This window comes from Acomys minous (genome assembly GCF_964271855.1).
Source record: "Acomys minous genome assembly, chromosome: 11".
NCBI lineage: Eukaryota > Metazoa > Chordata > Mammalia > Rodentia > Muridae > Acomys > Acomys minous.
In genome coordinates this window covers 44963741-44986441 of record NC_140492.1, presented here as the reverse complement: position 1 = coordinate 44986441, position 22701 = coordinate 44963741, and the positions used below count along the sequence as shown (strand labels likewise).

At 44.0% G+C, this 22701-nt stretch overlaps 1 long non-coding RNA gene across 3 annotated transcripts; it reads left to right on the top strand.

Moving 5' to 3' along the window:
- Positions 1 to 836: 836 nt before the first annotated feature.
- Positions 837 to 9988, top strand: LOC311608239. Of its 3 annotated transcripts, none has more exons than XR_014782876.1 (3): positions 837 to 3724; positions 7424 to 7488; positions 9311 to 9988. It is a non-coding gene; the product is annotated as an uncharacterized lncRNA (long non-coding RNA). The 3 variants fall into 3 exon arrangements; XR_014782877.1 differs by having other exon boundaries at positions 7396 to 7488; XR_014782875.1 differs by lacking the exon at positions 7424 to 7488.
- The last annotated feature ends 12713 nt before the right edge of the window (positions 9989 to 22701 follow it).

Below are 22701 nucleotides of genomic sequence, written 5' to 3'. Positions count from 1 at the left end.
ACTCTTTGTTGTCTCTCTTCCTTTGGAATAGTAAGACACGATTGGCAAGGTCCAAGGATGTAGTCCAGATTTGCCCGGAAATCCCCAAGCCATTCCCATTCCCAGTTAGTTCTCTCTCTCTCTCTCTCTCTCTCTCTCTCTCTCTCTCTCTCTCTCTCTCTCTCTCTCCTCTCCTCTCCTCTCCTCTCCTCTCCTCTCCTCTCCTCTCCTCTCCCCTCTTTCTCCCTCTCCATCCTCTCTCTCTCTGTCTCTCTCTCTGTGTCTCTTTCTGTCTCTCTGTCTCTCTGTCTCTGTCTCTCTGTCTCTGTCTCTCTGTCTCTGTCCCTCTGTCTTTGTCTCTCTCTCTGTCTGTCTCTTTCTCTCTGTGTGTGTCTCTCTGTGTGTGTGTCTCTGTCTCTCTCTGTCTCTGTCTCTCTCTGTCTCTGTCTGTCTCTCTCTCTGTGTCTCTCTGTGTCTCTCTGTCTCTGTCTCTGTCTCTGTCTCTGTCTCTGTCTCTGTCTCTCTCTCTCTCTCTCTCTCTCTCTCTCTCTCTCTCTCTCTCTCTCTCTCTCTCTCTCCTGAGTGCCTAGCTACTGCTCTAGCACCATGCCAGCCTGCCTGCTGCCATGCTCTCCTCCATGATGGACATAAACTCTAAGTCTCTGAAAGTGTAAGCTCCAAATAAAATCTTTCTTCCCTAAGTCACCTTGGTTATGATGTCTTTGTAGATTTATAATATGATGGCACTCTTTTTTTAAGATTTATTTGTTTGTTATTATTATGTATACAAAGCTCTGCCTGCATGTACATCTGCAGGCCAGAGGAGGGCATCAGATCACATTATAGATGGTTGTGAGCCACCATGTGGTTGCTGGAAATTGAACTCATGATTTCTAGAAGAACAGTCAGTTCTCTTTACCTCTAAGCCATATGGTGGCGTTCTTAACACATGGTAGAAAGCAAGATGATATAAATTATTAGCGATGTGCCTCTGAAAAAGGTATCTTGGCCCCGGCCCTTTGCTGGCCCTCTTTTCCAGGAGGTGTTCTACCTGCCCTTCACCACGCTCTTTCACCACGGGCCCTGAGACAGACAGCCATGTAATCCCTATGAAACCTCTGACACCACAGACCAACAAGTCCTTCCTTCTTTAAGGTTTTACTTATATATAGTGTGATGTGTGTGTGCACACACAGGCATGTACACCCGTGTGTGGGGTGCTCTAGGAGGCCAGAAGAAAGTATCGGATTCCCTGGGACTATAGTTACAGGTTGTAGCTATCCAACATGAATCCTGGGAGCCAAATTCCAGTCCTCTAAAAGATCAGCAAGCCACTGTGTCCCCGTCTGTCCCTCGTTTCCCACCCCCACCCCCATGCTTCAGCCCCTCTTCCTACTTTTTTATGGTTTCTCTCAAATAAATGCCACATTGACAAAATGTTCAACCGTGATTTTGGAAATCCTTAGCTCGATGGCAAGAGAGCAGAGAGCTGAGCTTCATCTGCTTCTCCTTTTCTGTCCGTGCTCTTCACCTTCACGTATGCTGACAGCATGTTTGCCTACCAAGGAGGATTATTTCTGCCTCTGTAACCATCTGGGTTTTCTGGGCTGGGGTGCAACAGACTGCCAGGGATCCTTCCTAGCATGTAGAATTTAGCCTGCAATGCTTTCCAAAGATTTGTAGATTTAAGACTTATTTTTAATTATGTGTAGCTGTGCCTCTGCATGTGGGTATGTACACATGAATGCAAGTGCCCTCAGATGCCAGGGGCATCAGATCCCATGGAAGAAGCTGGAGTTACAGATGACTGTAAGTCAACTGAAGTGGGTGCTGAAAATCTAACTGTAGTCCTCTGGAGGAGCAGCAAGTGCACCTACCATCTCTCCAACCCCCAACTCCTCTATATTTTGATCAAGAGAACTAAGAGAGACCTGAGAACCAACTATGAAGGAGGCAGAGAGTTCGGTTTTATTTGCCCAGTAACATGTTAAACTGTCTGCACAAGGAACAGAATTTGTTTTGCTCTTTGGTTATGAGATAACACCATCCTCTCCTCAAGCCAGTTGGGAACATTTCAACACACTGTCCCCTGGGCCCCATGCTGGAGAGTTTGGTATTGAGTAAACTAAAAGAGGATACAAGGTTTCTGTCCCTAACAGTTACAACTTTGGATACTGGGGCTTTAAATCCAGTTTTAATGATAGAGGAATTAAGCAGCTTCCCACAGCATCACTGATAGTTTCAAGACACCCTGAAAATCCTATTAGAATTCAGGGTGTTTTACCTTCAAAACCTTCATCAGAATAGTCCCTGATTATTATTATTATTATTATTATTATTATTATTATTATCATCATCATCATTATCATCATCATCATCATCATCATCATCCTCTTTCTCCTCCTCCTCCTCTTCCTCTTCCTCTTCCTCCTCCTCTTCCTTCTTCTTCCCAAAGTCCTTCTCATTCAGTGTATTGAGACAAAAGCAGGAAATCTCTTCAGCTCCCCCACCTTCCCCCCAACTTTACTCTATTTATAGCTCCAAATGTTGCCAGGTATCAGGTCCAAAATTAAAGAGGGACTATTAGAGTCTCTCCAAGCTGCTACTGTTACTCTGGGTGCCTCTGATATTTTACGTTAGGCAGCTGCTGTGAAGCTGCATTTATTCAAATACTCTGGTCATTTTAAAGATGCCACATGAGCTACACTTCTAAGCCTCAAAGCCTCTCTGTGTGCTGTGTACATATAAGCTGCTAATGCCGTAAAGCACCAGGCCTGAGGGAGTTATGATTCTACCGAAACCCTTCAGTAAAGCTGTGCGTGCTAGCTGAACTATGTTCAGCCTCACACAGTGCCGACACAGACAAGCAGCTGTGTTTCCCACCAGAGCAATGGATCAAGTGCCTATAGTGGTAATTCCCATGATTTGAAAAGCAGACATGCGCAGTCGTCCACGGGATGAACTCAGTCACATTGAAAACGGGAATTGTTTTCAGGGCTATGCTCTCTATTGCCCTCCCTTAATTAGCTTTATCACAAAGGACACTTGGAAACCCACAGCCTTCTATCTTCATGGCATAGGAATGGGCATGGGAGAGGACAAGAGGCAGAGAACATGAGTTCTACTGCATCTCTGTGGAACCATTTACGGATGAGCCTACATCTGACTGGTGCACCTGAGGTAGATGGCCAGTTACTGCCATTCCTCTATATCCCTAGCTGGCCTCATATTTGGATGGTAGCCGAGGATGTCTTTGAACGTCGCATCCTTCCTGCTTCTGCCTCTGAGGGTCAGGATTACAGCAGCAATTGCTGCACACTCTGAAAGTATTCCACCAACCATGCCATATTTCCTATGCTATCTTATGTTGTTATTGTTGTTGTTTATTTGTTTGCTTGTCTAGTTTTTAAGAGACCGGGTTCCTCTAGATAGCCCTCGCTGTCCTGGTACTCGCTCTATAGACCAGGCTGACCTCAAACTCACAGAGATTCTCCTCCCTCTGGCCTCTGGCCTCTTGCCTCTGGCTTCTGCCTCTGCCTCTGCCTCCTGAGTGCTGGGATTAAAGACATGTGCCACCCCCTCCTGGCTTTTCTTATTCTTTGTAACCCATTACTTATCTTCTAACTCCAGTTCAAAGGTCAAGTCTATCTGGAATAGCTCCACTTAGGAGTGACTGAATCACATGTTGGAGAGAGGGCTCAGCAGATGAGAGCACTGGCTGCTCTTCCAAAGGATTCTGGTTTAGGTAAGACATAGTGGCTCACAGCGCATGTGGCTTCAGTTTCAAGAGACTTGAGGCCCTCTTCTGGGCCACTCTGGCACAAGGCATGCATATGACACTCAGGCACACATGCAGACAAAACATCCGTGTACATAACTTTTTGGTTGGTAGGTTGGGTTTTTGTGTGTGTGTGTGTGTGTGTGTGTGTGTGTGTGTGTGTGTGTGTGTACTTGAGACAGGGTTTCTCTATGTTATCTTGGCCATCCTGGACTCACTTTGTAGAACTCACAGAGATCCGCCTCCCTCTGCCTCCCAAGTGCTGGGATTAAAGGCGTGTGCCACCACGCCCGGCTGGTTTTTGGTTTTTCAAGACAGGGGTTCTTTATCTTCTCTGGCTGTCCTAGAGCTCACTCTGTAGATCTGGCTGGCCTTGAACTCACAGAGGTCTGACTGCCTCCGCCTTCCAAGTGCTGAGATTAAAGGTGTGCACCACCACCACCCAGCTAAAACTATTTTTTTTCAAAGACTAGCTGATGTTCACCTTTATCCTAGCACTTAGGAGGCTGAATCAGATGGATTGCTATGAGTCTAGCCTTGTCTACACATCAAATTTTGTGCCATCCATGGATACCTAGTAAAACCCTGTCTCATAAAAAGAGAGAGAAAACGGCAGAGGGGAAAAGAGGGAAGGAGAGACCACTGAGACTGAGGGCAGATGGAGAACTTGTTCTTTCCCAAATGCTTTCAGATTGAATGTAAGTAAAAACATCAGTGCAGGGACTGGTGAGATGGCTCAGAGGTGAAGAGAGTCTATTTCCCAGAGAACACTAATTCATTTTTCAGTACCTGTGTCTGGCTCAGCTCACAACCACCTGTAACTTCAGTTCTCAGGGATCTGATGCTCTCTTCTGGCCTCTGTGAGTACACACACACACACACACACACACACACACACACACACAATTTAAAATAAAAATAAATCCTTTTGTAAAATGCCAACCCATTTAGTGTGCAATGGCTTGCTGTCTCTGTCTCCTTCTATCTCTCCCTTCCCCTCTTTTTCTTCTTTCTTTCTTTCTTTTTTTGTTTGTTTGTTTTGTTTTTGTTTTTGTTTTCTCAAGACAGGGTTTCTCTCTATAGCCCTGGTCATCCTGGATTAGAGTTATAGACCAGGCTGGCCTCAAATTCACAGAGGTCTGCCCCCCTCAGCCTCCTGAGTGCTGGGATTATAAGCGTGCTCCATTACCACCCAGCCTTACCCCATCCCTGGCTTGTCTCTTGGTATACAGAATAAATCCACTCTCCTGGTCATGGGAAAAACACATTCAACCACTGAGCCATGTCTCCAGCTTCTTATGACATTTTAATTATCGCAGCATTAATGAGCCTGAGCTTTCCTTTTTTCTTTTCAGTGGTAATGACCGTGGCCTTATGTGCATTCAGGGACAGAAAATATTTACAAATATTGCTTTGAATTAAAATTTTGATGCAATTTCTGAGGCTTGACTTTCTTGAATAAAGAATAAAGCAGCATGGTGGCACAGGCCTTTAATCTCACCACTGGGGAGGTAGAAGCAAGTGGATCTTTATCAGTTGAAGGCCAGGCTGGTCTACACAGCAAGTCCCAGGACAGCCAGAGGTACATAGAGAGACCTTCTCTAGAAGGAGAATGTGAAGAAGAAGAAAGTGAGGAGGAGAAGAAGGAGGAGGAGAAAAGGAAGGAAAAAAAAGAAAGCTAAAGAATCCTAGCACAGTGGCACACACCTGTAATCCCATCACTTGGGAGGCAGAGGCAGGCAGATTTCTGTAAGTTCAAGCCTTTTCTACAGAGCAAGTCCAGGACAGCCAAGGCTGCACACAGAAACCCTGTTTCAAAAAAAAAACAAAAACAAAAACAAAACAAACAAACAAACAAAAAACAAAGCAAAACAAAAAAAAGAAGAAGGAGGAGGAGGAAGAAGAAGAAAAAGAAGAAAGCTAAGCACTTGAATTTTACAAAGAAATGTTTCTCTTTTTTTAAATATTTATTTATTATTATGTATACAGTGCTCTGCCTGCATGTACACCTGCAGGCCAGAGGAGGGCATCAGATCACATTATAGATGGTTGTGAGCCACCATGTGGTTGCTGGGAATTGAACTTATGACCTCTGGAAGAGCAGTCAGTGCTCTTAACCACTGAGCAGTCTCTCCAGCCTCCAGAAATGTTTCTATATTTGAATTTTCTCATCACTTACAACCAGATTCAGTACACATACGTTGGGAATGTGTTGAGACTGACTTTTCAAGAGCTTACAGAATAGGAGGCTTATTTACAGATATTTCTTACTGATCTCTCTGCCGTTCCTTAAGACTGATTTGCTTGAAATAAGAGTGTTGTACTAACATCAGCAAAAACTCACACACCTCAGTCAAGAGCTAAAAGAAATAGAGACTATATAGAAAGTGTCATAACAAATAAATATTTATTTCACTCTACAAGGCGTTCCAAAGAAATTTCTAAATTGTGGGGATGAAAGTCATGGCTGTGGAAATAAAGAACCATCAAATAAGAAGAGAAAAAGCAGTTTTGAGGCTAACTGTACCAAGGCAGTTAGCCAGTGTTTTGGAAAAAGTCCAGAGCAAGAAAGAGAAAATCTTAGGAAACAAAAGAGAAACGTGGGTGCTCCCTGACTACAGGCCTGCAGCATGGAGACAGTACAGAGGACAGCCTCGGAGCAAAGCATCCTATGTAGTTGGTGAGGGTTACATATTTGGCTTTCTCTGGGTGATCTCAAAATGGAACTACAAGGTTAAGCTAGCTGCCTGTTGCTAGGTTCTAGCCATTTGAACGATATATTAAAGATGTGGGTTGGTTTCCTGGACTATCACTAGAGACGGCAGTCTGGCTTGTAGCCAAGTCCAACTTTCCTATAAAAGAAAGATGTGTCCTCTGTGGTCATCTCTGAAGTACCTAGAGACTGAAAGTTAAATTGACAAAAGTCAGATAAACGGGGTGGGGGTGGAGCACTTGCAAGCAGATTTGGTGTCCTACATCTACAATTCCAGCAATTTGGCACTCAGAGGAAGGACAGCAGGTTACCAAGAAGAGACTTGATACCCTATGAGCATATACAGGGGGAGGTAATCCCCCTCAGGAACAGTCATAGGGGAGGGGAATAAGGGGAAAATGGGAGGGAGGGAAGAATGGGAGGCTACAAGGGATGGGATAACCATTGAAATGTAACAAGAATAAATTAATTTTTTAAAAAATTTTAAAAATGCTAAGCAAGCATTCTACCACTGAACCCACATCTCAGTTGTGAAGTTCATTAAAAAAATAAAAGCAATAACCCTTTACTTAGAAAAAAAAGAAAAGAAAAGAAAAGAGAGTCAGGAGAACTGGTCAAGTCACCCATCCATCGTCAGTCGCACAAGCAGTTGAAGGCCAACCTGGGCTACATGCCATCCTTTCTCAAAAATAAAATAAAATAAAATAAAATAAAGAAAATGAAAAGTTTTGTTTCTATATAAAAAGGAAGAGTCAGGTTCAATAACTGCTTAAAGTTAGACCTGTTATATCCTAATGGGGAAGCAGGAGACTGAAGGCAACAGGCTCCTCTAGGGCAAACAAATGAGTTTCTTCAGGAAAGATGAATGAGTTTCAGACAAACTAAGAGGCTGTAGGAATGTGTGAGATAATGTTTGTTTATGCAGGTGTATGTGCTCTTTTCTTGTTGGCCAGAACCTCCCCTGAAGAGATTTCTAAGTAGCCACAGGCCCCAGAAGTTCCTGCTTCCGTCAGATAAGGCAAGCCTCAAGATTTTTCCCTCCTGTATCTACTGGATCTCTAATATCTTTAGTTTAAAATAATCTTCATATTAACTCTAGGGCTCCGAGTGAGTCTGAAAACCACGGTGGCTTCTGAGCTGTTTGTTACAGATAAACTGGACTCCTGGGCAGATAGCTGCAGGCTCTGAATCTGCAATCTGGGTGTTTGCTATTTGTTCCTGTTATTTGGGTGGACTTGGAGGAGAGGGGTTTTTGTTTGTTTGTTTGTTTGTTTGTTTGTTTGTTTGTGTACTGTACATTGAACCTAAGGTCTCCTGTCTGCTAGGCACACCCTCCATGGATATTAATCTATATCCACAGGCCAGACTATCAGTTGCATTATCATTTCTTTTTTGTTTATTATCTGGTTAGCTTTGTTTTGAGACAAGCTTATGTAGCCCAGGCTGATCTTGATCCTTCTGCCTCAGCCTTCCTGTTGCTGAGATTATAGGCACGTGCCATAGACTCATTTCACAATTCCCTTTTATAGTTAAAGATACCAGATAGAGAGAGAGAAAAAACTACCAAAGCTCCCAGAGTTTAAAATGGTTTATTGGTAATATCAAGTAATTCTTTTCTCAGTAGAAATTCTGTTGAACATATGTAGGCTTCACTGAATATTTGAAAACATTTGTACATTCAAATTATTGAGCTGAATGAGGTAGTGTGTACCTGTAGTTGAGCGTATATCAAGCAGAAGCAGACAAACGGAAAGCCAGCTTTGGCTCCACAATGACAGTGTATCTCAAGAAACACTTTTTTTTTGTATTGGGAATTAAGCCCAGGGCCTTGCACATGCTGTGTAAGCGCTTTACCAGTAAACTACAATTGTACCCTCAGAATTCTGTTTTCGTCTGTAGCCCAACCATTGTTCATTTTTAGAGCCATTCTCTCGTTATCCTATAGGGTGCCATTTGCGGGGGAAAAAAAGGACAGGCTTTTTTTTTTTTAAGTCTTCATTTCCTCAATATGTTCCTATTGTTCTGAATATAAGCAGCATTGCTTGTAATTTAAAGGACTGTAGAATACGTTCCACACAACTGGCTTTTCCCTGTTGTTTCCATTTTAATTGTACTGCAGTTAGAGTCTGTAGCAGGGGAAGAGCTGCATCCCTCAGCCAAATCACATGCAGTAGATATGGAGACTGGAGTGAAAGCTTGAAAGCGCACAGAAGTCACAAAGGCGCTCTTGTTTAGATTGGCTGACTGGTTATAACCAAAAGAAGAATCATGTGTGATGCTGGAAAGGGTGATAGAGATGTTGGAACAAAGAACACACAGACACACACACACACACACACACACACACACACACACACACACACACAGAGTCAGAACAGGAGAGATCAGGGATGGAGGGAGAGTACTGGGAGAGACAACTGGAATTGGGAGGTATTTTAGGAGCGGTGTAGAAACCTAGTACAGTGCAAACTCCATGGAATCTACGAGAATGGCCCTAGCAAGATTTCAGGTAATGGGGGATATGGAGCCTGAAATGGCCATCTTCTGTAACCAGGCAAGGCTCCCAGAAGTTGGACTGGGATAGCAACTAAGTCACAAAACCTCCAGCCTGCAATCTGTCCTCCCTTCGAGATGTGCTGGGGTAATAGTGGTGCAGAACTTGTGGAAGTGGCCAACTAATGAGTAGTCCAACTTGAGGACCATGCTACAAGAGTTACCCAATGCCTGGATGGCCAGGAACCTGGGGATGAATAGCCCAGAGACCCAGAATAGAACCAAGCACAACTGGAAAAAACATCCTCAATGAAATGGTTTCCAATGATAGTCTGTTCTACTCATAGTTAGGTGCCTAGCCCAGTTGTCAACATCATCTGGCAAATGAAGGGAGCAGATGCAGAGACCCACAGCCAGACATTGGGCAGAGCCAGAGGAACCTCTAAGAAGAGAAGAAAGAAGGATTATAGGAGGCAGAGGGGACAAGGGTACCATGCGAACACAAGCCACAGACCCAATTAAGACAGAGACTGAAGCACCAGTCAGAGAGCCTGTATGAATTTGAGCTAGGTCCTCTGCAGATGCACTGTGGTTGTGTAGCTTGGTATTCTTGTGGGACTCCTAACAGTGGAGGAAGGGGTCGTCTCTGACTCTTTTGCCTGCTCTTGGGACCTTTTCCTCCTACTGGGTTGCCACATCCAGCCTTGATATAATAAGGGTTTGTGCCTAGTCTCATTGTAACTTGTTATGACATATTCACTCATATCCATTTGATATCCCTGGGAGGCCTGCTCTTTGTTGGGGGGGGGGGGGGACAGAGGAAGAATAACTCTGAAGAAAGGAGGAGGAGGAGTCTGGTAAGAATGGAGGGAGGGGGAAATGTGCTTGGGATGTAATTCTATGAAAGAAGAGTAAATTTAAAAAAAAAAAAAAAAGAATTTTAATTACCATGTAACTCCTTACCCTTAAAACAAACAAACCACAAAAACTGATTAAAATGGCACACACTTGTGTCCGCTTCTGTCTTTTTTTTTTTTAATCAACTCTAAACTGGGCTATTCTTCTACAAGTCCAAGATTAACCACCAGGACTTATCCCCATTTAGAGAGAGACCACAGAGACTTATAGGACAACATCAGTTGACCACAGCAATGTATCATATATCAAAAGAGAAATAAGAGGCAGAAAGGCTATATGATTAATGCTATCTAAGGAAATAAGGACTACAGTGAAAATTGGAACATGATCCCAGACCTCAATAGGTCCCCAGACCTTAGCAGAAGTGACTCCAGGATAGAAGTACCACTCAGGTCATAAAACTCAGCATGCAGATAGAACCATCTGCTAAAATGAAAACAAAAACCTAATCCATCAAAGTCCATAGTTCTGGGAAAGCCTTTAAATGTATTAACCCTGCTTGTTTGGCTTCTGTAGCTCTGCTTCTGGCTAACTGTTCTTGTTAACTGGAGCATGCCAGACCAGGACATGGTCTTTGTGTTTAAAAGCTCAGCCTGAGTGAGTTTGAGGCCACCTTGATCTACAAAGTGAGTCCAGGATAGCCATGGCTACACAGAGAAACCCTGTCTTGAAAAACCAAAATGAAAACAAAAAAGAAAGAAAGAAAAGAAAATGAAAAAGAAGCTCACCCTGAGAAAATCTTGGGACTACACTGGGATCGCAAACACCCAGTATACTCTGACCAGCTAATAAAGACTTTCCATTGGCTTAAACCCATGCCCAAACAGTCCTCTCTGGTGAGTACCCCACAACAAAAATGACCCTCATTTTGTTTAAAAGGTTTACTCATTTTTATTTTATGTGTATATATTTTTTGCCTGTGTGTAGATATGTACATCAAATGTGTGCCCGGTGTCCTCTGAGAACAGAAGAGGGTATGAATTTCTTTGGAACAAGAGTTACAGAAAGTCATAGGCTGCTATGTAGGAAACTGAACCAAGGTCCTCTGCTGGAGCAGTAAATGCTCTTACCCACTGAGCCAGTTCTCAAGTCCCTGTCTTCTGTTTTTAATGTGGCATACTTCACAACTCAATATGACTAAACAGTAGGGGGCTGGAGAGATGGCTCAGAGATTAAGAGCACTGCCTGCGCTTCCAAAGGTCCTGAGTTCAATTCCTACCAACCACAGAGTGGCTCACAACCATCTATAATTAGATCTGGTGCCCTCTTCTGGCATGCAGGCATACGTGCAGGCAAAACACTATGCTTAATAAATAAATAAACCTTTTATTTTTTTAATGACTAAAAGAAAGCCGGGCTTGGTTGCACATGCCTTTATTCCCAGCACTTGAGAGGCAGACGCAGGCAGATCTTTGTGAGTTTGAGGCCAGCGTGGTCTACAAAGGGAGTCCAGGACAGCCAAGGCTACACAGAGAAACTCTTGAAACTCTTGAAAAAAAGGGGTGGGGGAGGCCAGAGAGATGGCTCAGAAGTTAAGGGCACTGGCTGCTCTTCCAGAGGTCCTGAGTTCAATTTCCAGCAACCACACGGTGGCTCACAAGCATCTATAATGTGATCTGATGCCCTCTTCTGGCCTGCAGGTGTACATGCAGGCAAAGCACTGTATACATAATAAAAGAAATAAATCTTTTTTAGAAAGAAAAGAAAAAACAAAACAGCAACAAAAGTGGCTAAAAAGATCACAAAATCTCAAGCCATTGTAACACATTCAACACACACTTTCTCTTTGTTGTTGTTAGTGTTGTTGTTTTGTTTTGCTTTACTTTTGTTTTAAGGGAGTTTGGTTTGGTTTGGTTTGCTTTGCTTTGCTTTGCTTTGCTTTGGTTGGTCGGTTGTCTTTTGAGAGGGGAGCTTTACGTAGCCCCAGCTGTCCTAGACCATTCTATGTAGACCAGGCTGGCCTTGAAGTCACAGAGATCAATCTGCCTCTGAGTCCCAAGTCAGAGTGTGTGCCACTATGCCTGGCTCAACATGTGCCTTCTGTACCAAGAGAGAAGTAGCCAATTAAGACTTGGTAAGAAAAACAGTACAATGAGTTTTGGCTAGGAAAAGCTAATTAGCTTCCAGCTTCAAGTTCTTAGGAAGTGAGCCCACACTGCCAGACCCTTAGCTTTTGCTTAAAAAAAAAAAACAAAAAACAAAAAACAAAAAACAAACAAACAAAAAAAAACACTGGAAGACGAACATATGCAATTGCAAAGGGCAGAAGTTTTGCTCATTTTTAATGAGAAGTCGTGATGGCCTTATAAGTTACAGACAGTTCAACTTTGCTTGGAGTCCCAGAAGAGCTGGATTTATTCTTTGTGCTATCGCTACAACAAAACAGGGCCAAGCATGGGGGGAAATGCTCAGTGCAGCTCTGGGAACTGCTGTTTCATCAGACACAATCGCTCTTCCTCGGCAGCCTCTTCGGCGAGCGGAGAAAAGAACACAAACGACAGAATGATGTCAGTCTTGAAAAAGATGTTTCGGTTCTGTGACTCTCGTGTTCAAAAAGGTTGCGGTGCAGCGTTTGTCTACCTTCACAGTCCCTGTAGCCAAAGTATTGAAGAGCTTAACAACTAAGTTTTGCTGGCGACATTTAAAGGAATAGCCCATTTTTCTTTCTGTTTCTATGTTGTCGTCCTGTTTGCACTCTGGGCCTCTAAAACGTATCCTTCAACGCAAACCCTTCGTGTCTCTCACTCCTTTTCCCTGCCTTGTTTTTCCTCTCATATAGTTTACAACATCCCGGGCAACTGATTTTTTCTTATTTCAGCCTCTTAGCACTAGGATACAATTTCGATTACAAGGCTGACTGTTTATTATGACATCACTTTCCCTTGTGCTACCTGACTTATCATGATAGTATTCAATAAACAGTTGATGAAAGGAGAAATAAATCAAACCAAATGAAACAATGGAGGCAAACAAAGTAAGGGCTGAGGGGACAAAGGAAGATGTCCTTTTTAATCACGACTGTACATAATTCTTACCATAAAAACGAAAAGCCAAGAAGTTGTGACTTATGATTTCCCTGCCCTTGACCTGAGCACCACTTGATAGCGCTACCATCTCCCCTCTTCTCCTCCGCTGGTCCTCCTCAGCACTCTGCTTGAATAGCTGAGGCAGTGTGCCAAGTCCGCCCCCTAGTGATGTGCTGCTCAACAAGTCTGGGAAACCCACATGAACTGGGCTCAGTGTTTCCTATGACCTAAAAGCAGCATTCTGGCCAAGAGCGCAGTAAGTACATATCAGAAGTGTGAGTGAGTCTCTGGGTTCACTGATCAGCCCCAACATACAATGAGAGAGACATAGACACAGAGAGACAGAGACACAGAGACACGGGGGAGAAAGGGAGAGAGGGAAAGGAGAAAGAGAGGAGTAAAGGGAAAGGTAGAGAATCAGAACTGGTTTCCAGGACATTTCCACATGTAAAAGTCCAACTCGAAATGAGTTCCCTGCACCCCCCGCACCCGCCCCTGGGAAGAAAGGGGTTAGCAACAGAAATGCTATCCCTACGGTTTGTGTCCTGAGTGCTTCCCTATGTGCAGTAGTTCTCACAGTGGCCTCGCTAAGGTTTGTGCGAGCTATTCTAGAACTCAAGTCATCTGCTACTAAGGAAGGTGTCCATTTTTCTCTACTTTAAAAATTTACACTTTTTTTTTGCCCACAATTGAGAGACTAAATTTTTAATTAATTTATTTATTTAATGTATATGAATGCTGTGTCTGCATGTATACCTGTAGGCCAGAAGAGGGCACCAGATCACATGGTTGTGAGCCACCATGCAGTTGCTGGGAACTGAACTCAGGACCTCTGGAAGCTCAGACAGTGCTCTTTAACTGCTGAGCCATTTCTCCAGCCCAGCATACACTTTCTTGATTGCTTTCCATCTTAACAAAACAAAACTAATAATACAAAATTTTTAAAAGAAATGAACATTTCCTTGTCCTCCCAGTTGTCCCAGTCTCTTGCTTTTCTCTCACAGTCTAGAATGACATTTGGTAAAAATGGCCTGAGTCCTCAGTATCCATGGTCTTACTCATTTTCCACTGCTTTGACTGGCTTTCTTCCACCCAGTCTTCCCCAGTGCAGTTCCTGTCGCTAATCTCCCTGAAGGGGTCTGACCCTTGAACTTTTCCTCACACCCTTTTCTTTACACCCCCCTTTGTGGACAATGGTACCCACTGCCTGAACTCATGAATGGGCCTCCAATCTCTCTGCATGTGGCCAGCTACATCTCGATCAACCCTATGTGAACGCAAATGAGCTAAAGACCTCAACAAGCATTTCTCAAGCAAAGACATACAAATGACCAGGAAATAAGTGAAAAAAAATGTCCAGCATCCTTCCTCAAAACCACAATGAACTATCACCACATGAACCTGTGGGAATCATAACACCCAGTGACTGTGTACGGTACATGCATATCAAGGTTTTTTTGGGGGGGAAGGGTGGGGGGTGTTTGTTTGTTGTGAGACAGGGTCTCTCAGTGTAGCCCTGGCTGGCCTGAAACTTTCTAGACTGTCCTCAAACTCACTAAGATCCACCTGCTTCTCTGCCTTCTAAGTGCTGCAATTAAAGACATGTGCCACCATGTTCTGCTGAGTTAATATTCTTCTGTATTGTTTTCTTCCCCCCCCCCCCAAGATGGGGTTTCTTGGTGGCGCCTTGGCTGTCCTGGACTTGCTTTGTAGATCCATCTGCCTCCCTGAGTGCTGGGGTTAAAGGCCTGTGACACCACTGCCCTGCAAGTTAATGTTCTCAGTGCACACCTTCCTGCTGTTCGTCTTGCCACTCACCCTGCCCCATACGTCTCTGTGGCAGCCTAAACACCCTCATTAATACAAACTATTCACTACAGCCACCCTATCGTGAACTCACAACACCAGAACTTAGTCCAACCAGAATGTTGTAACTACTCACCAGTCTCCCTATCTGTTTCTTCTCTACTTAAGATCAATGTGTGTGTGTGTGTGTGTGTGTGTGTGTGTGTGTGTGTGTGTGTGTGTGTGTGTCTAAGTGCAGAATCCTTTCAGTTTGTCATAGTGTTCAATATCATGCTAGGACATCACATTTGCTCACTGTTTGTTCACTGTCTCAGCCAAATCAAGCTCCAACCCAGCATGCTCCTCATGATCCCCACCCCCACCCCCACCCCACCCCCGCCCCACAGCAGGCTGGTCAGCACCCTGTACAAGGACATTTATTTGCCAGTGGTGTTATTTTGCCTTGCTATGGCTTTAGTTTTTGTTGTTTTCTTTTTCTATAGTCTGTTTTCATTTTTATTGTTCTTATAGCAAACTCACTCATAATAACCTTCCTGCCTGAGCTTCCCTAGACCTGAGATGTCAGGTTTGAGCCACCATGACTGGCTATTACAAGTGTGTGTGTTGTTCCCTTGCTTTATTTTTCTACCAATGTTTCTGGTTTTCTTTCTTTCTTTCTTTCTTTCTTTCTTTCTTTCTTTCTTTTTTTCTATTTTTAAAAAGCTGTTTGTTCAAAGCTAAACTACAAACAAGCACACATCAGCCAAGGCCCTCACAGGATCAAAATAATCAATATTACTGTGTCCACATCTTGTCCTGCTGAAGGGCCCCAAAGGCAGAAACATACTTGGAGTTGACATCCCCATAATAACTCTGTTTTCTTGAATACCTCCTAAAAGACCTGCCTAAGGCTGACTTGTCAACTCACTTTTTTCTAAGTAAAAGAAGTACATCATAAAACAAAGAGGAAAAAAATGTATAGATTATGCAGTAACATGGTGATATTATAAAACACTATTTACCAGCCAGGCATGGTTGATGCACACTTTTAATCCCAGCACTCAAGAAGCAGAGGCAGGTGGATCTCTGTAAGTTTGAGGCCAGCCTGGTCTACAAAGTGAGCTCCAGGACAGCTAGCATACACCCAGAAATCCTGTCTCCCTGTCTCGACACACCAAAACCAAAACCAAACACAACACCTTCTGGAACTGTGAGTGTCATACTTAAAAGACTGGAAGCATAAAAGCTCCCACCATCACCACAAACATGGTTAGGACATAGCTCTGTGATATTCAAGCACAACAGTTCCATTACAAATGAACAGTTTATCAGCTCCATCATAATTACTTGGAACCGCTATGTCAAATGCCGCTCGTAGTTGAGCCAAACATTATTATAGAATCCAAGTGTGATGTCTCATGCCTATAATCCCAGCACTTGGGAGACAGTGGCATGTGGATCAGAAGTTCAAAATCAACTTTGACTATATAGGAAAACAGGGGTTAGCCTGAGTTACATGAAACCCTCTCTCAAAAAAACAAAAGTGAGGCCAGGCATGGTGACATGTGCCTTTAATCCCATCACTTGGGAGGAAGAGACAGGCAGATCTCTGTTAGTTCGAGGCCAGCCTTGTCTACAAAGTGAGTCCAGGACAGCCAGAGCAGTCAGGGCTGTTACACAGAGAAAACTTGTCTTGAAAAAACAAAAACAAAAACAAAAACCAGAAATGTGCTCTTTTTCATAGTACCTCCTAGGCTCAGGGCTGTGTCAAGATGAAGCTGACAAAGCCACAGGCTGTGAGAAATTCATTGAAGTGGATGACGGCCACAAACTTCACATGCTTTATGATCGTCATGTGACCACAGAAGTAGCCGCAGATGCTCTGGGTGAAGAGTGGAAGAGTGACATTGTCCCAGTCGGTAGTGGTGGCAAATGTAGCAAATAACAGGGTACATCCTTGTTAGAGACCAGGGAGGACTGGAGAGAAGAGGCACACGACGGGTCGGGTCGGAAAAGCATTTCAGACACCAAGCTGAGTGCTCTCTCCTTACTCACTGTAAAGGAGAACAGGAGCGAACACTCCCAGACTGAGAGATAGTACTGTGCTCAGCACTAGGGCCTGAAAGCGTGAACAGAATCTGCAAACTTGTCAGTCTCTCCACAGATGATGCCCACTGATCTGTTGTTGGAATGCCCTTAAACAAAGAATGTGCCAGTTCGCCACAAGGACTTCAGTGCCACCTGTACACGCCACATGCGTGCATACAGTTACACATGTATACAAATACTTTAAAATAAGTAAAAACTAATTGTCGTGTGTGTGTGTGTGTGTGTGTGTGTGTGTGTGTGTGTGTGTGTGTAGGGGGCCCTCTGGTTTCAGTGCTATATGTTCAGTGATGATCTAGGTAGAGTCTAATATTTTTATGAAACAAAAGCAACACCTCATAAGATGCGTTCTCGCAGTACAGTTCCTTCACTTCCAGTTAGAGATTCTTTGTCTGTTTAAAGGATTTTTTTCCTTTGTTTAGATTTTATTCATTTTTATGTTTATGAGTGCCTGAGTCTGTATTTATGTATCCACATGCACACAGTACTCACGGAGGTGTGAAGAGGACACCCAATCCCCTAGGACCGAAGCCACAGCTGCTTCCGAGTCTCCAACTCAGGCACTGGTCAGTGGAATCCGGTCCTCTGGAATAGCAGCCAGTGTCCTTAACCACTGCACCATCTCTCTGGACCACGAAGATAACTTATTTCTAATCAGTGTCTCCTTTTTTCTTGTAGATCTCGACTCATTTCTAGCCATTACATTTACATTCCCACTCCTTGCAGAAAAAAGACAAGTATCACCTGTTAGGCAGGTGAGCTTTTGCTTAGCTGGTTAGGTATCTGGGCTGACTTGAATGCACCAGATGTTGCCTAATTGACAATGCAGTGTTTTCTTACCCATCTGCGTGCTGATCTCTCCATTTAATTCCCCAGCTGTATGGTTCTCTGCCTCCTCGTGTAAATAACATTATTGAGCGCCCCGCCCCCGCCCCCGCCCCCGCCCCTACCCCTGCCCCCGCCCCCGCCCCCGCCCCCGCCCCCGCCCCCACCCCTGCCCCCGCCCCTGCCCCCGCCCCCACCCCCGCCCCTACCCCTGCCGCCCTAAAAGTGCTACTTCTTCGCTTTTTCCTCTTTGTCCACAAGGACCTTTGTGTTGTCTGTAAGTGCCACTACGGAGCACCTCATGCGGCTCACACATTGTTAAAAACATTTCAGTTCCAACACTGACTTCCACCTAGAAGGAAGGATGGGGCAGTTCTGAAGCTCACCCAACTACCGGGATTGGAGCTTCTAAATCCAGCTAGGCATCACCAAGAGTTTTAGTTCCTTCCCCTTTCTTACAGAATGCTCACGGGTGACTGGAGAGACACAGAGCATCACGAATGAGGAAAACACTGGTTTGGTTTGGTTTGGTTTGGTTTGGTTTGGTTTGGTTTGGTTTGGTGACAGAGTCCCACATAGCCCAGGCTTGAAGAGCACTTTACAACCCAGGCTGGCCTTGAACCCCAGACCCTCCTGCCCCCACCTCCCACACATCAGGATTACAGGCATGCACCATTAGGCCTGTCTATAAAGCACAAGTTTTCAGCTTTGCTTTCCTGGGTTAGGTCATTGGCTCAGTCGATGAAAAGCACTTCCTGTTCTTGCAGAGAATCCAGGTTTAGTTGTCAGCGCTCATGTCTAGCAGGTAACAGTTGCCTGTAACTCTGGTTCCAGGGAACCTCTGGCCTCCAAGGCTGCCGCTACACAGGTGATGTACAAAGCCTCATGCAGCCACACACACAGACAGACAGACAGACAGACAGACGGGCAGGCAGGCAGGCAGGCAGACAAATAGAAAATACAGTCTAAGCATCAAAAAAAAAGTGTTTGGTTTCATTAGCAAATATCGTTTAGTTTTTTTGTTTTGGTTTGTTTGTTTGTTCATTTTGTTTTAAGGCAGGGTTTCTCTGTGTAGCCTTGGCTGTCCTGCACTTGCTTCGTGGATCAGGCTGGCCTCGAACTCACAGCGACCCGCCTACCTCTGTCTCACAGAGTGCTGGCCTCACAGGAGTGCACCACTTCACCTGGCTCTGTTTAGTAATTTTTGTCAGTTTAAATCAATTCTTAGAGTTCATCACTTTCAAAAGAACTATTTAGATAGGATCATTATATTTACTTCATACCTCCATTAGAAATACTCAAGCTGGGCTGGAGAGATGGCTCAGAGACTAAGAGCACTGCCTGTTCTTCCAAAGGTCCTGAGTTCAATTCCCGGAAACCACATGGTGGCTCACAACCATCTATAATGAGGTCTGGTGCCCTCTTCTGGCCGGCAGGCAGACATGCAGGTAGAACACTGTAAACACAATAAATCTCTTATCAGGTAGATGGTTAACATAGATCCTTGTATTTATGTTGAGTCTCTACAGGAAAAATAACTCAAATCAACAGTTGTTTCTGTTATGCCCAAATTTTGAGAGACTCCCAGAACAGACCACCCAAGAGCCAAGTCCAAATGCAATGGCAAAGAAGTTGTTATTGCAGGTTCGAACCCCGGGCCACCCCTCCCATGCACTGACACAGCAGATGCAGGGAAGTGGCCTCAAGTCTCAAATGAAAGGGGTTTTTATAGGTTTTAGACAAAGAAATGGGTTTTACAGTGTATGATTGGATGACATTTGGGCAGAAAAGCTGCAAGCAGGGAGTTACAAGCCTTGGCGTTCCCTGGTTGGGTAATAGGTGTAGGGGCAAGTTGACCTATAGAAAAGATTGGTTGAAGCAGTCATGGGGGTGTAAGGAACATTGGCCTGGCTTCTCCTAATTGGTTGTTGCTATGTGCCAGACCACCTGCTGGTCAGCTTGACTAGAAGAGAGTTTATTTGGACTTTCCCAAGGTGAGCTGATGGTGTTGCTAAGGAATATGTTTCTGTTTAGACTAGTTTGTGGTTTTCCTGGAATCTGGATTCAGCCCTTGGCTAGGATTAACACAAAATGGAATTTCTTTTTCTTTTCTTTTCTGCTTGTTTGTTTGTTTTGCGAGACAGGGTTTCTCTGTGTATCCTTGGCTGTCCTGAACTCACTTTGTAGACCAGGCTGGCCTCGAACGCACAATCTGCCTACCTCTGCCTCCAGAATGCTGGGATTAAAAGTGTGTGCCACCATGCCAGGTAAGTTTCTTTTTCAAAATGGAGTTTATCTGATCCTTTCAGTTTCCAGGAGTGGCCACACACACCTGTAACCAAGTAATTTGGATCCTCAGCTACACAGTGAGTGTGAAAATAACCTGCACTAAATGAGGCCTTGCCTCAAAGATGATACACACGAAACCGATACAGTTATTAAGTGCTAGACCACACAAGGCCTGAGTACACCTTCCTCTCAGCATCCGTTGGACCACTGATCCCACGATACTCAAAGATGAACTTCTTTTCAGCAACAATGTTCAGTTTCCCATATCTAGTAAGTTGTTCCCCGGAGATTTTCATCTTACACGTCATCCTTTTCAGACCCATTACAGCTTCAAATTCTCTAGCACAGAGCCCCACGACAGGCCCTTTGCAGAGTGAAATTCCTAAAGTAAAATTCGCACCATGCATCGCCCGGTAACACAATGTGCTCATCAATAAATTCCCATTGGTGCTGGCCCATAGCAGTCAATTGGGGTTTGTTGGAATTGACCTTTGGCCCCTGCTAACCAACTTGCCAACACAAGCAGAAAGTCTGTTTCACTGTAGTAGTGAGAGAGAATGTTTGCACACACTTGCTGACATCCCATTCTCCTTTGGATTAGGATAAATAAAAATCAAACACTGACATATTTTTCTTCACCGAATGTTTTAGTTTATAACAGAGCATGAGCACATACCTTCTCTCCGTTTCTGCCTCTGTATGTGAATGTGTTCCTTATTCATTTTAATTGGCAAATAAAAACTATGCATTCATGCTATAAAAAATAATGTGGAATAGTGGTGCTGCTTGTAATATCAGCTGTTCCATAGGCTGAGACAAAAGGGTCACATGTTCAAAGACATGTCTGAACCCCAGTGAGTTCAAGGCTAACCTATAAAAGTTAACAAGTCACTGTCTCAAAATAAAATTAGAAATTGGATTGAAGATATAGCTTACTAGTAAAACACTGGCTAGATTCAATCCTTTTGTTTTTTGTTTTGGTTTGGTTTTTCAAGACAGGATTTCCCTGTGTAGCCCTGGCTATCCTAGACTCGCTTTGTAGACCAGGCTAGCCTCGAACTCACAGCGATCCGCCTGCCTCTGCTTCCCAAGTGCTGGGATTAAAGGCATGCGCCATCACGCCCGGCATTAGCTTCAATCCTTAACCCTGCAAGAAAACTTACCAAGGGACTGAATGTCACTCTAGGTGAGCTATGTCCTTGGCATTTGTGAAGTCCTGAGTTCACCCCCCCCCAGCAACAAGTGCTAAAAATTAACATCTGTGACATTCCTGATAGCAACACTTCTGGCAGCGACACAAACTGAGATATTCAAATATTCGTGTCCCTTCTTGTGAAAACTAACCTCTGCCCTGGACAAAGCGACAAACTTTCTAAACCTTGTCCTCCACAGAAGACCAAATCTATTCTACTCTTGTTATCTGCAGTCTCTGAAACAAATGTTTTCAGATCCTTGGCATCTTTTTCAAAGAAATGAAACAAACAAAACAGACTAGCAAAGGATTTATTCCGAAACAAAATCAAAGTACAGAGTATGTGTTCTGAAAAAGATAATGGGGCAGCGGGGCAGCAGGGCTGCTGGGTGTGGTGGTACATGTCTTTCATCACAGCAATCTGTAGGCAGAGGCAGGCGCATCTCTGAGTCCAGCCTAGTCTACAGAGAGAGTTCCATGGCAACCAGCACTACATAGAGAAGCTTTGCCTTGAAACAAACAAAACAGAAAGGCAGCATGCCCTGAGCGAAATTTACTGAAGAGCCCTTGAACTCACAGAGAGCCACCTGCCTCCGCCCCCCAAGTGCTGGAATTAAAGGCATGTGCCACCACTGCCCAGTCTAAGTTAAAAAACAGGTAAAATGCTTCTTTTCTTTTCCTTCTTCTTAATTCCATGAACACACACATACACACACACACACACATACACACACACACACACACACACACACACACACACACACACGGACAAGCAGCTCAGTGGTCAAAAGTTATCTAGTATTTTCTGAACTCCTAGACTCCATCCTCAGCCGAAGAGGAAGAGTGTATAAGGGAGGGAGGGAAGGCTAAAGACAGAGAAAGGGTTTTATCAATGGTACAGCTTTTATTGTCAGGGATTAAAAATTTCAGAGCTAGGCATGATGACACAGAGTTGTAATTTCAGCACGTGGGAGGCTGATGCAGGAGAATTGCCCAGTGTTCAATCAAGACTAGCATGAGATAGCACATTATCAGCCAGGGCTATATAGCAACATCTTGTCTCAAACTTCCCTCACAATCCCAAGAAAAAGTAAACATTTTCTATAATTATATAAAGCTTTCTACAAATAAATAATAAATGGATAATATTGTCACATGTGTATATTTTTTTCCTTTCTTTCTTTCTTTTTATTTTGAGACAATGTCTCATTCTGTAGCTCAGGATGGCGTCGAATTCACTAGGTAGCCTAGGCTGCCCCAGAACATTTGTCCTGCCTCCGCCTCTGATATGTTGTATTGCAGCTGTGAGCCACTGTAACCTGCTGTATCTTGTTGTTGTTCGTGTTTGTGGCACTGCAGATTAGACCTACAATCTCATAAATGCTAGGTAAGTGCTCTACAGTAAGATGCAATCCCTATGCTTTTTCTTTTCTATTCTTTTTTTTTAAAGATTTATTTATTTTTATGTATATGAGTGCTTTATCTGGATGTATACCTGCACGTCAGAAGAGGGCACCAGATCACATCATAGATAGTTGTGAGCTACCATGTGGTTGCTGGGAATTGAACTCAGGACCTTTGGAAGACCAGCCAGTGC